This window comes from Varroa jacobsoni, unplaced genomic scaffold (genome assembly GCF_002532875.2).
Source record: "Varroa jacobsoni isolate VJ856 unplaced genomic scaffold, vjacob_1.0 scaffold_516, whole genome shotgun sequence".
NCBI lineage: Eukaryota > Metazoa > Arthropoda > Arachnida > Mesostigmata > Varroidae > Varroa > Varroa jacobsoni.
The window spans coordinates 259,518-275,688 of NW_019213418.1; the positions used below are offsets into that span (position 1 = coordinate 259,518).

Genomic DNA, 16,171 nt, shown 5'->3' on the forward strand with positions numbered 1-16,171 from the left:
CGAGACGATTACTTGAATGATGCCAAAATATGTATAAAGAAGTCAATTAACTTGTACCGTTGATTAGATATTCAACTGGCCTAGAGTAAAGCCTCTTGTCCTGACATATCTGAAAAAATGCTACGCAGTGGCACCGAGGCCTGTCACAGAAAGGGGAACAGCTGAGAATTAATCTTCAAAAAACCATTAGCGTACAAAGACAAAACGGGGTTCGCTCCAGTTGCAAAAAATCAACGTTCTTTTTTTGTATTTTATCCGGATAAACCTGCAGGCCAGAGCTTGTATGTGTGTGTGCGTATGCTTGATTATACCACTGTTACCTAGCGCAAGAAGTTTAATATGGAAAAGTTAGCATGAATTGAACAGTGCAGATTGTGCAGTGGTAAAATATGGGAAAAACATACTGCTGCGCGTCCAAGAGTCCACTCTATTAAGCATCCGCGGATTTTCAGGCAATCTTTTATAGCATAACTAACTACCGCACTGCATAATGTCCTACCTATGTATGACGGGTTATATGGTCTCGGTCGTCACCTTTGTCATAGACAAAGTAATATGAGCATTATCTGTGCATAATCTGTGTACTAGTGGCTTGAGTTACCAAGTAGCACCGGAGTCTGCACTGCAAGAAGGAGCTGGATCCTCTGTTCACTGAATAAACGCCGACTGAACCATGCAAACGAGATAATGGCATATTATATCGATCGCCTAACTCACGGCAAACTTTGCTATAATCTCTACTCTGTGCATATGGCTTGCAAAAGACGGCTCATATTCCGGTCAGCATCAATTTTCTGTTATAGACAATATATACGTTATAAGCTATCTTGCACGTGTCTCATACAAAGCTTTACTTTATTATAGCACAAAAATTACCGGTTATTTTGTTTCATAAATCCTGTTGTATATCACGCACGCACATACACACCGTGCGCCGTTTATGGCTGAGGAACTGTAAACATGAAGCGACGGGCAGGCAGCAATAAACCGGCTAAACTGGATTGGTCGACTAGCATCGTGAAGAAGTAACCGCAGGCCCTTGTTTACTGAAGATAAGTTAGTTTCAATAGCTTCCTGGTAAGTTTTTATACATAAGGAAATGGAAACTCCTAATAACATATATAAGAAGCAGACGTATTTACCGTGCAGATGTATGTCTAAACCAGTGCTACGACTGTTCATATATATATATATATATATATATATATATACAAATACTCAGGTTGTGTAGAAGTATGTGCTTGATTCTACATAATTCCCTTAGTCGATATAGTAGAATGCAGGTATATAGACGTTGTACATACGTAAGAGACAGTTAAAAAAGTAGGTGCGTCGTCTTATCGTTTTTAGACTCTCGAGCACCCATCCAGTCGATCTCCAAATCTGACACCCATATGACATAACAGAATTGACCTCTGAAGAAAGACAAAATTGACGCTGGCTTGTTTGTCACACTATACCGCTCAAACAGGCATGCCAATAATACCTGTTGAGTGTCTAGCGCCATATATATGTATGTATGTATATATAAAGTTGATTTGAGCCCTGGGCCTTTCTGCTTTGCTCCGTTTACTCTCCTATGGCGAGTCGTTCGCCAGCCGCCCCTGACACGGAGTTGGAGCTACAGTATGAGCTGCCTAAATCTTCTCTCTTTAGGGAAGAGAAATTGTTTGTGGCGCTGACATTTCTCTGCGACCGCGGCGATCTGTGCCCTGAAGCCCACGACCCACCGTCCGCCAAGGCGTTAATGGATCAGTGTTGTGCGTATATCACAAACGAGAGTGAACCAGAATCTGGCCTCGTCTGGATCGGTCATTTGAAACGTTTCCGACAGAGAAGCCTGCTGCCTTGGATCCTGTATAAGTCTGCGAACAACCGTCACCTCTGACCCAGGAGAGCTTAGCCGGTGCGGTCAAGTCGCGCATCACGCTTTAACTATTTTGGCCATCTTGTACCCTATGAACTGAGCAATGGCCACCTCAATTGGCACATAAATAGCCATAAAGCACAGGAACTTCTGTTTGTCAGCTGTAATTTGACGGTGCGCGGTGCCGCTTTGATGGCATCTTGAGGCTATCTGCCATTCACTATAAAAGTGTATTAGTTTAAAGGAATCGTATAGTGGCGCGTCCGATTGATTCTACAGTCGCCAAACTGAACAAGAAAGCAAGATAGGAGAGAAGTCTAGGAGACCTCGTGCTACCACAGAACCTACTTATTATCAATCGTTTGGTGTGGCTCGTACCCGCACTGTGTACCTGCCACGTCGCAGTGATCATAGAACACGTCCTATTAACTCCATCATTTACTTGAAGATGGAGTTAGTGGCACGCCATTAATTCCATCTTCCAACGAGCGATAGACCATTCGCTAATAAGTTTTTTCTCGTTCGTATTTGTGTTGATAACGCGTGCTCCGTGTTCAATGCGTGACTCAATTATATTGAGCTTGTATGTAAACGTGCTACGGAATGGTGTGATGAGATGATGTAAAGGCTAATTTAGAAATATGGCATCGCTGAACTAATTTCATTGGATGACTGAGAATTTTTGCAAATTAGTAGTATGTACGAAGAACTAGTTGGGAAATACTGAATATCTTCATGCTTGAGCCTCGTTCACGTTTCCGAACAAAATCTACTGAAAGTCTTCTGTTTGTGGTTTCGATACGTCAACATGTACCTATGTCCATAGTCCATCGAGTTCAATTAAACGAATGCATTTTCTCGCCTGTCCTGCGGTGTCGCAGAGAATTTGAAACGGCAGCTTCTACAGTTGAACTATGGCCTGACTATCTAGAGTTGCAGCGCCGACGCAGCGTGTGTGCGTTCGATTTCTCGCCATGGTCCAATTTCGGCTACTCTAACAAGCTTTAAATAGTAGCAACAACACCTCGCGTGTCGGTGGTATAATCATGGCGCTAATCTGAAAGGTACTGACGGTGTCAATTTGATAAATGAGATATTTTCTATGATTCTGTCGATGGGATGTGACTTTCGCTCAACATGACAACGACAGCTGAAAGAGATTGATATTAACGGCTGAGACATATACGTCCGCCTAGAGCGTCCCCTTCGACTTCTTGTGGTTATCAACTAAAAACGGAGTCTTCAAAAAAGAATAGAAAAGAACACCGAGTGAGCTCAAAAAATTACGTTAAGATTTGTTGCTAATGTTTCCCAATTGGACATTGGCAGGAGACACGAACGCCTCACGGTTCGTGTGTCCTTTCGTCATTAATTGACTCATATTTCATTATTCAGTGCAGAGTTTGACTGTTTAGACGACACTACGGGCCGATATCGAATAGATCTGTCTATCTAGTCCAGCTGCTTTGCGCCTATTGACCTGGGTACGGTCGTAAGGCATCTTTCGAAATGAGTGTCGCCATTCTTACGGTGCTATTGTTATCGCTTCTGCTGCAGACGATTGGCTGCCTTTGCAGTGTTGGTTTTCTGCTGATTTCATACGTACATGATATCCCGTATTGGGGTGCGAAAGTAGTATACATTAGAGAGTAAGCAGGCAATGTCTTCGTTCGTTACACTGTCATAATTATGTTATCCTTTCGCTTTCTAGTTTTGAGCAAAGCTGCAGCAGAAGATCTGCCATGACGAAGCAGACAAGTGATCATGTCTGCTTTATCGATCTGTCTATGTGAAGCGCGTATTCGATTTCACTAGGTCGCCAAGCGATCTAATTTCTATTCTACCTTTTACCTTGCCTTATCTCGTTCTTATTCTCGATTGCCCCTGTCTATCCTTTGCACATTTCTGCCTTGAACTAGGTGCTTGCCTGCATCCTGCACACCCCACGTCTCTCTGTTCGCCCTGTGTTACCATCGAAACAACAACCGGTCTGGACGACGCCGATTTCATAGCTACGAGGAAAAGTAGTAACTGTGTAACCGCTAAAAGAAAGAGATCCATCCAGATGCGACCAAAAATACCGCCCCTTCGCCTCCATTGTCATAGTCATAGGTAATGGCTGCCGATACAACAGTTTCGCAAAAACTCTGCACAGTTGTCCTGTACCCAGGTACCTTGTTTGGCAAAAACAAAAATACCAGATTCTTATATATACAGAGAAGAGTAAAATAAAAGAGGGCGTAAGGTGAACAACAAGCAGCGGTCGCAACTGAAAGCATTATTGGCCTATTTGGCCTTGTTTCTTTCAAATGACCGGTCAAGCTACATGCGAATTTTGATTGTGGCAAGATTGTTGCTGATTCTATCCCAGCCATCTGAAAGCTTTTTCTTTTTATGGGCGCTGCGCAATGCAGGATTCCAGTTGCCCTTAACAGTCCAGCCTGCCATTTTCGTTGTTTAGCGCAGACGTATGTTAAAATAGCGCAGGGTCGGCTTGAGCACAGTCTAGTGCTATACATGGCTAAAAAGTGACAGAGAAGCAGTTAGCTATAAAATTCAAGGACCGTTTCCTGCATGCACAAGTGAAATAGAACTGGCAGCAGCTCGCTCGCTCGTGTTGCAAGAGACGCTGCGTTCCTCGTACTCACACGTTCGTTTCCACAATGATGTATTCAGCTATACAGAGTTGGGCTACTCAGAAGTTCATGGGGCAATGGAGTGCTGAAGGCAGAGATAAAAGGAGAAGTGGGGAATTCTTGCTGAAAAATTACCCAGATAATAGAGTACACGGTTCGGTTCGGGCAACTTGATGCTAGCTGTAATCGCCGTCGAAGTTGAGGGCTTCATTGCACTTCGCAAAAGGAGTGTAGAACACGCATGAACAATTCGATTCTCCAACCTGCGTACGCTAACCCATATAGTTACCTTCTGATTTGCTTTACTTTTTATATACAGCTATAAAGACACTGAATATGAATCTAGCAATTTGTAACAAATGTGATCACCTTGATCGCTGATCTTCGTAAGTTTGACCTATTTCTTATTTACCTAAGTAAAAAAAGCCATCGTATTTTAGGTGAGACGCATAGCTTAATAGTGTGACTTAAAGAACTTCAACAAACGTCGGATCGATTGCTTCCAGAACCTCATTGATTTGAGTTCCGATGACAGTTATTAGAATATTATTAATTATCTAACAAATTATCGATATCGCAAGAATTCAGGGAACACATATTTTTCCCTCAGTATTAGATCACCGATAAAAAATTGTTTTTCCTTTACGCCGGGTACCTAATTCGTTTCGAATGATTCTTTTTTTTTTAAATATGACAGACCTATTACCAATAAAATGACCAACTAACCAATAACGCTCAAAGGTGAACCAGTAATGGCCGTACTTTAACACCTACCATGAGTTAGAGGATGCGTATTAAGTTGAGTGAGACCCTGAATCATTTTACGTGAAAAAGAACTTTTGTATAAATACGCCATAACATGATCGTAGTTGGAGATTTTCATCTTGATTAAAAATTAGCCGTTAGACAGCTATATTTACTTATAACTAAGCTCACATATGAGTATTTTAATTGTTATATTTACATATATACATAGCAAAAATAACTAGTCGTCATTGATTCAACCGGCTTGTCACGCATTGCTTCTACAATGCATCAACAGAATTGCGGTCGGGGATACCTGTTGATCCATGGTATCGGATGGCAGGGTGGAAGCAAATGCTCCGTTTTGCGTGAGTTGCTAGAGCAGACAAATGCTAAATAGAACGATTATCGGTTGGGAGTACGGCAATGTTACCTATTTATCTTGTATGATTCCCATGGAATAAGCCACAAAGATAGTAAAAAGGAAACAGTGACACTTCCGTGCTGGGCCTCGCTGTGTCGCTGCAGTTACACCTGCAGTTACAAAACATCGAAACAAAGGTTATCGAATAGTAACGGACCATTATGAATGATGGACAGCGTATGTATAAATGCCATTGACAGTTTCACCTGTCCACACGATGTTTTCGTTGATAATTAACCCCTATATCTACTGTTATGTTGAAGCTCGCTTGCATGCCTTACGAAAAGGCTAGGACTAAATCGGTGAAGAATAATGTATATATTTATATAGAAATATGCTACGTTTTTTCCGTTTTACTAGACGAAACTATGTTAAGCACAGCTATCAGACCAGACGGTCGATTTCTGCGGTAGTTTTCCCTTCGTCTGCTTCGATAATGTATATGTCCAACAATATGACCTCTCACGAGTTGCTTTTATAATTTCTATGAAAGGTGGAACAGCAACGTATGAACTTTCAAATGCGTTTGTGTTGGCAGCTATAGAGAGCAGATGGTATACTATAAGCTTCTTCTAAGCATCACTCATCTGCAAAGGAAACGCAAATCGCATCCTAGCCTTAAACCTCTTACCCATAATCTATGGGCACCAAGTTCGGCAGCAGCTGTGGCATAATGAGAGATTTCCTATCAAGTTTTTCCGGCCCTTCGCTTCTGAAGTGTGGCCAGCTATACCCGGCTTCCGGATCCTGATTTTGCTGTAGAGGATTTTTCGCATTCTTCCTTCAAGGGATCTCCGCATTCCACTCGTAGCGTCAGTAAGTACTTTGCCCATTCGCGTATTATAAGTGTAGACGGGTGCTGCTGCAGGCCTAATGATCGTAGATGTCTTCCTTGGTATGAAAAGAGGGACGGACTCGGTGGCGGTCAGTAGAAGCACATAGACGAACAGAGAGAGGGGTGAAGGGGGGGGGGTGGGTGGGGGCCAACCAAGAGTAGAAAAAAGACAAAACCTTACATACTTCTAAGTGACATCCACATCATCTGGTCAGCAAGTGACATCTTTCTTGGTTTGCCTTTACCCAGACTTTGGCCGCCGCTGCCCTTGACAAACATTGGAATGCAAGAGCAACAGGAAAAGCATCAGCAGCATCAATGGTTTTTGTACGCTAACTCCTACTTTTTCGATGCTCTTTGACATATGATCATTTGTTTATCTACCAAAAGATAGGCTAAGAAGAAAAATGATCAAAGGGTAGAGGGAAGACTGTCAATGCCATTGCGGTTTGTTCCACGGAAGTTAGTCAACGTGTTCTGTCGAGTTGTGTTACGCACTATCCTAAAACATTTTCCTCAACTGTTGGAACAATAAAAGGACATTTACGCCAGTGTGTTCCTCAATTGGCCATTCTTTCTTGAAGGTTTGCCACTGGGGTTAACTATGGTGCCCAATTTTATTAATGTATAAGATTATGAATATTAGAACATGCAAGTTAGCCCAATATTTACTCATTCTCCTCTAGCAAGAAATTAATCATGTATGTGTAAAACAAGCGACGACGACATATTACAATATACAAAGCAGCCGATCATTTCACTTGCGTTTTGTCGTTCATATGCCAGTGGGGCACAGACACCACGGGGCGAAAAAGCAAGACACGTTTCATGGCAAAACTGCAGCTATGTGAGAAGGGCAAATTGTGGTCAGGGGTGCGCGGAACTATCTATTGATCATTTTGATAAGGTCATTCAATGGCTTTTGCTTTAAGAACCCCTGGCAAACTGGTAAGGGTTTGGCGCTTGCCAATTTTCGACGGAGCGGGACAGAGGAAGCGGACACATGCAAGTTATTAGGGATCGAAAGCTAAATGTTCTGAATGAATAAGTAGCAACTAATAAGGCACATATTTGACTGCAAAGCGTTTTCACTTTCATCAGCCACAACGGCCATTTGACTTAAAGTTGGTCTTGGGTAAAGTGAACGAAACTGCTAGACACAATTCCGCATGAGGACAAGGATCAAAACCCTTGCCCATGGTCGTATGACCCCTGATTAAGAATTCTGAAAGCTCATTTATCCCGTAATACGAACGTTTAGCATTTATATGTAGTTTGTTGCTCCAGCAGTCGCTAGAGCACCAACCCTCCGACTTCTGACAACTTCTATAACGTCCGCCAGAAAATTTCGTTTCGCCAGAGTTGTGTAGAACCGAGCGAGCGATGAGACATAAAACTATTATTATTTATTAAACCATTTTTTACAGAATTGTCGCGTACAGTAAATGTTCATTAAAGAAGAAAAACTTTTCATTTTAATAAATTAGGCTACACTTCTTTATTCTATGTATATATATATATATATATATTTTTTTTTTTTTTATTATTATTATTACTCCCATAGCGTGGGCATACTTATTTGAAATATGTTGCTTTGATATTACGTGCGTATGCTCCTATGAATATTTGTATAAAATAGTCACTGCTCGATAGTGTTTACAGTGTCCGGGTCCTAATAAAGTTATAGCAATTTTTAACCAGGTCAACAAGCCCGTAATAGGCACTACTGCCTGTAACCAGCTTTTCATTTAGCTCAATAACTATTTTCATTCAAAAATGTTCTATTGTATGCAATAATGAACAACAACAATCGAATTAATACATCCTAAAAATTTGATTTTCTAGTTGCTACGAGCTGTGCGCGTACTTGAGCTCTACCTGTAGAGTCTCTCACATACAAACACATATTTATAAATTTGTTTTTTTTTTCACACAAATGTTATGGAAGTAAGCTGAACGTGAAGTGGCATTGACGACATCCGATTTAGTGTTTCAGCGAAAATATGGCATATAGCCGTTCTATCGTTGGCTCAGAGTTATGCCTCCTGGATAGGGGTTTTTTTTTGAAGACTCGGACGAATTTAAGTCGTCAAACGTTAATCGGTGACAAAGTGTCGTAGTTGCTGCTTATCAATGAATATGCATCTGTATAATCTCACGAAATGGGGCTACAATAAAAAAACTATTTCGAGTAGCTTTCTTCTATAGAGCTCGTTCAAAGCAGAAAGAAGCGATAGAGCTTTAACAAAAAATAAATAAAACATACTGATCCGTTGCTATAAAATGTTAAATATAGTATTCTTTCCTCTGATAATTTGGCTTAAATTTCTGTCTTCACATAAATAGATCATATCCCATCTTGTTCTTGCTGCATATAGTGCCTACGGAGCAAGAAGTAGAAGTGCAACTAAGCTTAAACCTTTGAAAGAAGTAAGCTTAGTAAGTTAAAGTGGATGTGAGAATAAGTGTGGAAATCGTCGTTTGCATGGAAAGAAGATAAGAAGCGCAGACAACGATTGAAATAATTGAATGTGTTTATTAATCGATAATGACGGCGTTACAGCAGTGAGTACGAAGTTACGTAAACGCTCAACGTGGCCATTTTTACATTTTTTTTCTAAGCTTGCAATACTTGTCCACACATTACGGTACAGTTCTTCGTTAATATTTATTTCTTCACATGAATTTTTAATGTATATCTTTACTTTATCGATTGATTACGGCCGCGACTCAAGAAACTTTGTCGTTTGCTATCTGTTTCTGTAAGTATATAATCACTTTGCCCTTTATTACATTTTTAAACGAATATCCATTAAAGTGGAGCAGCGATTGCTCTCTATATGCAGATAGTAATTTCTACGTTGTTGGCTTATCTACTTACAGGTCACGATCTGCATTAAGACTTAATCTACCCGTGAAGTATCTCAACACAAATCACCGTCACACAAATCACTAATCACAAAAAAAGTCAGCTCTACTGAATCAGTTTACATCTCTCAAAATTCTCGTCACGCGACGAATATCAGTCAGTATATTGAACATGTCCATCAATGTTAAATAACAGACGCATTCTAACTGTCGTTGTTTGCGCTTTTTTATATTTATAATTACCTAATAATGTACTTTTGCCTTATGCTACGTATCCTTGCGTGTTTGTAGGCTTCCCGCGCCTGAAATCGAATGTTTCTTGGATTGTGAGTGGGCGTTTCTGTGAGTGCCTATGCTATGAGTAGCCAACGAGGGCTGATGGTTATCGTCTCGACTGAAGCGACCCCTTAAATGCGTCTCGCTTTTCCTCTATCACTCACTACTTCTAGTGCTCGTAGTCAGCGGTTCGAGAAAGTTGCGCTTAAGTAGGCTACTGCGGATTTCAGTATTTCCCGACCGCCGCTAGAGGAGCGCCGAACAAAGTTAAGGACGTCTGGCTTTGTTTCCGCGTTTCATTGGCTCTATTACGCAATCGTGAATAGTGTGGCTTCTGACCGACGCCCCTTCGCAAACAGACACGTCCGGCGATATTCGCAAGGTTAGTATAGGCTAGCACGGCAGTTGATCGAGGATGGCTGGCTGGCGTTGTCGCGCTCGGTGTTATCGTTCTGTTCGTCTTTGTGCCAGCCGTCTTCATCTCCGCCCCGGTGACAAAAACGATCAACAACTGCAAGGGCGACAAAGGCTACCCAACGATATCGATCAGGGAAGAAGATCGACATTCCACGCTCTGCGGGTGATAGCGGTAATGTCACCACTGATGTCTCTGCTGCAGCCGTTGTAAACCTATGCGCACCGTGCCCGTCGCTCAACGTCATGCCGACAAAGTGTGCATCGATTTTTTTTTTTTCGTATAAAGGGATGGATCGAGAAGGCAATGATTACGGGAGTGGAAGCCAGAGTGAGAACTACGAGGATCAATGTAAATCTTTCTCGACCGACCCTGTCGTCAACGTAACCACAACATTTGACAGCGGACAGCGATGTTTGGGCCGGGCAACATTCGAAAGCGGCGCAGTAAGTGGTAGCCGCCGCGGCGGCGGCGGCGGCGGCGACGACAAAAACAGATCGTTGACACATTTCTATCACTCTTGCCGAAGTGATCACGTTGCTCTGGCAGTTATTTCGTGGCATGACTCGTTCGTTACCTCTGAGCTCTTTTCGTTGTTCCTTGATCGTGTTGTTGTTTTTATCTTTTCCGTCTTGTGACTTACCTAAGTACACACGAGGTAAGGAAACGACATGGAAGCGCGCGCCACTTAAAGGTAGAACACCAGCAAAAGAAAAAGCCGGTCCCTTCTGTGAGGTTGCAGAGTTTAAGCTTTATAGAACGTACGACGGCCAGAGATGCCACAAATGACATTACAATTGTCACTGTCAACGACGGACTGACGAAAGACGAGTAGGACGGAATTTAGAAAACGCATTGTAGTAGGAAGGGATTTGCAACCATCAAGAAGGACGTTTGCTTCAGTTCAGGCGTATGCATATATATATATTCGAATACGTAAAAGCGTAAGAGGGCGGCCGCAGTTTACACACAGAGACAAACAGACATATAGATACGATGCAAAAAACCTATGAGCAAAATATGAGCTCGGCCAGAGGGTCCCAACGCGAGTTCCTCGCGCCCAAGTACTTACTACAAGTAAGAATCAATAAACGGCAGTTCCGCATTTCAAAAATGAAACTCATCCAACTCGCGGCCTGACAGCTATTATAAAGTCCGCCGAACAGTTACAATTAACAAAGCTCGTTGCGGATCAAGGATCTGGTACAGAAATAAAGCAAATATGGCGGCTGGCAACCGTTTCATTGTTAATATAGTGTATAATACAAGCTCGAAATAGCGAAAAGTAGGGTGTCTGTTTCAGAACTTGAGTAACAATCAACTATTACTCAGCATAATCAAGCTAGGCCAACTCTCATAAAAATTTAGAACTTTTTAACTCAAATCGATGGTCTGCGTTATATGGTCAGTTTTCGTGCCGCTTTTGAAAAATCATGCGATGACACCCATGAGACAAACCCGAGGATCCTTAATATGGCTTAGAATTAAGGGGCTCGAGTATTTAACAAAGTGACTTTATAAGCACTTGTTCACGCATTATAAGTTTTGACGCAGAAATTTATAGCCGTTGCAAGGATGGGGATATCTATCGTCAATTAGGCCGTCCAAGTAACACAATCCTATAGATTTTTGAGACCTTCTGAACTTGTCAGCTAACTGAACCTTTGCGCTTTTTTTCGTCTTTTGACTTGCTATCGGCCGAAAATTTAATTTTGCTAGAACTATTTGTAGGTCGCGTATGCAAGCAAAGCTTCAGCGAGGTTATACTTACCGATATCGTATCACACGGTTACTATTTGCGGATTCCATACGAAATTAAATTAACTGCGTAATAAAAAAAGAAACTGCCAAGTGAGTAGTTTAAAACTCGACATAAAGTTATGATGACGATAAATGGTGGTTATATTGAACGAATATGGCCATCAGAAGTGATCACATACAAATTATGTCGCTGAAGTATATGTTTTTGTTTAAAAGTAAAGTGTAGAAACAGTTGTCAATTTAGACGTGCCACCCAGTGTATATATGTGAAGATGAAGAAGCAATTTTGAAAAAGTAATAATGGTCGCTGCATGAAATATTAGCGTGAAGTAAGACGCCTACGTATCTGGTGTCTCCCGGCGGAGCGCCAAAAGCGAGCAATCCGTATCGGCAATAAATATGTCTTGGTCGTGGTCGGTGGTTAGTCAGGAGTACGGGATGCTGCATCACTTGCCGTTCTAGCTATAACAGTAGCAGTAGTTCGGTGATATCGCTGAACATGCCACTTAGTGCTTTTTTATGTACTCTCCCGTTGCTTGTTTTTCTTATTCTTTCTACTGTGTGGCGTAGTTAAACGCCAGGCCAACGATCAAACGGCCCTGATCGGGTTCGGAAGTGAACAGAAGCTATTACGTGCCTACCCACCGGGAATCTAGCAGACAAGCATGAAAACAACAAGCGACATCGATGCCACTGACAACAATGAACCGCCATTGAAAAATAAACAAACAGATAGATACACACTTATAAAGATACATGCTCACGCACAGCAGCGGGCCTGATAGGAGCAGGCTATGAGGACATGTGTAATAGAGGTTTATAACCAGTAGCCGGCATACGGTCCACAAGAGCAGAGAACTAAACAGCTCATTGATGGAGGCGAAGCCAGGCTTATAGCACAAATGTGCTTCTCGATGGGTGCGCATTTACAAATAATGTGCCCTTTGTCTCATTTCATGTCTAACAAGCAGACACCCACAGCCGTCGGGCAGAAGCTTTCCATGAATACGGTAGCCGTCCCATAACAATAATCGATTCGCAGTTCTCAAGCAATTTCTTATTATGCGGTGACTGTTTTTTTGTTTGCCATTATTATTACTGCTACTTGTGTTTTTAGCGTCTGTTCACCCGCTTCGTTAATAAGCTTAGCACGGAAGTATCTGATGATGTTGCCTCGAAATTTGAGTGCATGGGGTCAATCGTCCGCCATTACTAGTACACGGACTTCGGCTGTATCTGTAATTGAGCCGATTTCAGCTAAACTGACTTATTGCTCGTGTCGACTACTACTACCACTGCAACTGTTAGACTTGCCCCTTTTAGATCTCCCGAGCTCACTTTTTTTCCTATTTTTCTGACGACGGAAACAATTATTACGTAATACATCATTCACAGCCTGCTTTAGAGTCAGTGTTACCGTTTTGTGTAGAGGTAGACTAGCAAGTACCGATGTGGGTGTAACGGGAGCGCGTTCGTTAAACAAATGCTCAACAGGAGCGGTAATGTATACACACTAACACGTATACAGGCAGACATACATATACGGAAAGAGATGGGTTAATGCAAGTGAAAATTGAATCCAGTACGGGGAAGTAGGCAAACGGTATGAGACAATATTTCGAGTAGGAAAGTTGGCTGCCAGATCCGGCGATGACACCGTTGCTGGCTATAATGGTAAGGTGGGATAGACCGTTCATCTGATGCAAATAGTAGATCGCCGATGTGGGGCTAAGCGAACATGAAAGCGGTCCTGCCAACAACCGTAAACCAGCAGGGCCACTATCGAAAAACACCACATACTACGCAGATGGAAAAAGAAGGGGAGCAACTGTTTTTTTGCTAGGCTTTACACCTGCCGTCTACTATGTGCAGAATCTACACAACATATGTGTCGATTTACATCAAGCGCTCTGAATTACTAGGAAATAGTTCTAGTTCACTAAGAGGAAAGCCATGCCTAGCTAAGCTGGGACAGTTCGAACTGGGCAATCGACTGACCCACGGCCGAAACGACACCCACATGACTCGAATGTAGCATGAGAAGATATGTGTGTAGATATAGATCGTCTATTAGAAAAGATTTTTGTTCCAAGTACCGTTTGCGGTTTATTTCCGACGAGCAACAAGTTAAAAATCGATGACATGGCTGACACGCAGAGTATAATCTCTGCGATAAAACGCTAACATAGAGATCTTCGTGATATCTACTTATTACAAATGCGTGTGTATCTACAGGCTGCTTGTCACTTCAGCGAACTTTTAATTATAACCGAAATAATTTTATACGATATTATTTTATTTTTAGTATAAATTAGTGCGCAGGCGTGAAACTGCTAGCAAAATGATTAACGAAAAACCACAAATTAAAAAGCTCGTATGAATATAGTTGTCATCTAAGCTATATAAACTATATGATGCTGAGCGAATAGAATGTAACGGTACCATTTCACGTCTATCACGTAATATACTATCTATTAATACGTAACGTCATTGGTGATAGCAGTGAGACACAGATAGACAAGGATAGAGTGCTATAATTACGATGCAAGCGTGCATTATCTCTCAGACCGTGCCAACACAAAGGGGTTCATACAGGGCCAGCTGTACCGGTCACGTTGCACCGCAATCTGCTTTGCCGCGCCGCTAGACCTAACAAACCTGCTTAGTCACCCGTAGCTGCTATCAATCCAGGTTGTTGTCACGCCAGGACGTTTCATACTATGCAGTTACACACACGCGCATACACATGACGTTATAGGTTTTTTCATTCTCCAATATGGGCACATTCGATTCTAACAGATGCGCTAATGTATATGTGCCAAAATAGGGCCAAATAAAGAGTAACTGTACAAATAATGAAGACCAAATAGAAAAGGGCTAGCAGCTGGAAGCAGCACCGTATAACCAATCAACGAGCTTCCGAATCTTGGTAGTAGTTTATATATTAACTCACGAGGTAGGCTCCATAGCTATAACGCTGCAAGGGCATTCTACCTTAACTGGGACGGTTTTGAAGACTGTCGATAACCAACGTTTCAAACTTTCATTTATTCTCTCATCTGATGCCTGAAGGTGGCAAACGATCCGACGATGCTCCACTAATCTATCGATATCGACACAACATCATAATCAATAAAGACTGTCTGGGACACTCAGGTTGACGGCGTTTGATTTTAGGTAAATAACATATACGGATAGATCACCGGAACACCGTGAAAGGTAACAAGGATCGTCTCCCCCTGCACCAAATGTGAACAATTCTTGCTTGGGAACGCTTTCTGATGCGGATAACTCTTTCCCTCTTAGAGATTTAATTTAAATCATGCTTCTCCGCTTGTTTCCAAGCGCGTTTTTTTTTCTTTTCGATAACATGCATTTGAGGATAGGTAGAAATTATTACAAATTTATGCTGTAGTTAGATTAGCGATGCAAATACGCTATGCTATAGATTTGGATACGTTACCTAATAACTACATTGCTTGCCCAACCATAGCCTCAAAATTGCTAGATTAGTTAATTTCTTTGTTCGCCACTAGCGGTTTCCAGTCGTCCCTAGTTAAAGCAAGCACTCTGAAAACATCAAATGACTTCTCTTACTACCATACTGTTTTTTTGATATGTCGTTTCCTTTTGCATATTACGCAATAACTGGTAACCGACAACTGCTGTCCAATAATAAACGATGCGATGTCGAAACACGCACAACGGATTTTTCAACGATCTTACACTCCCCTGGTTGATTATCATGGTACCCCCTCATGACTGCGTCGAGTCTTTCGTCTTCCCTTTGTTGTCTTTCTTTCCTTCCTGATCATTTTTGAAGTAAAGGTTTCACATGTACACATGCTTTCATTAACGAGTAGATTTAGGAAGCAATGTTTTCTGGCCGCAGTTTTTTTTTATGCCATACAGAACCGGGTCTTCCTTTACGATACAGCTAAATCTAGTTGGATCCTATAAATCAGCAAAATCCCGCATTCGTCTACCGTTTCTAGCCGCAGAAAGCCCCGCCTGACCTTGCGCGGTAGCTATAGGGAGCTGTGTGCTCAGTATCATCAGTACTCATGTAACCGCTACTGCCGCTATTACGTTCTGTCTTGGCATTATCGGCATATCGATTTCATTAGCGATCAGAAACGGTCGAAGCAGATTAGTAGCATATATGATAGATTTCGATCGTGCCTGTCGATAAATGTTTTCGTCTAACCCCTTCAACTTGCGTATCTGTCTGGTGAACCCCAGTTGAATTTCAAAGATGACATATATTAAACAAACACTGGTAATCGATTGCAGGCTGAGATCAACGTAGCCGTAACGGCATGTTGTTTATGCAACGCAATAGCGC

The 16,171-nt window shown here is 41.9% G+C and overlaps 1 long non-coding RNA gene across 1 annotated transcript; it reads left to right on the plus strand.

Moving 5' to 3' along the window:
* Positions 1 to 8,077: 8,077 nt before the first annotated feature.
* Positions 8,078 to 14,981, plus strand: LOC147753409 (uncharacterized). The gene is made up of 2 exons (XR_015311341.1): positions 8,078 to 9,531; positions 9,666 to 14,981. It is a non-coding gene; the product is annotated as an uncharacterized LOC147753409 (long non-coding RNA).
* Positions 14,982 to 16,171: the final 1,190 nt, after the last annotated feature.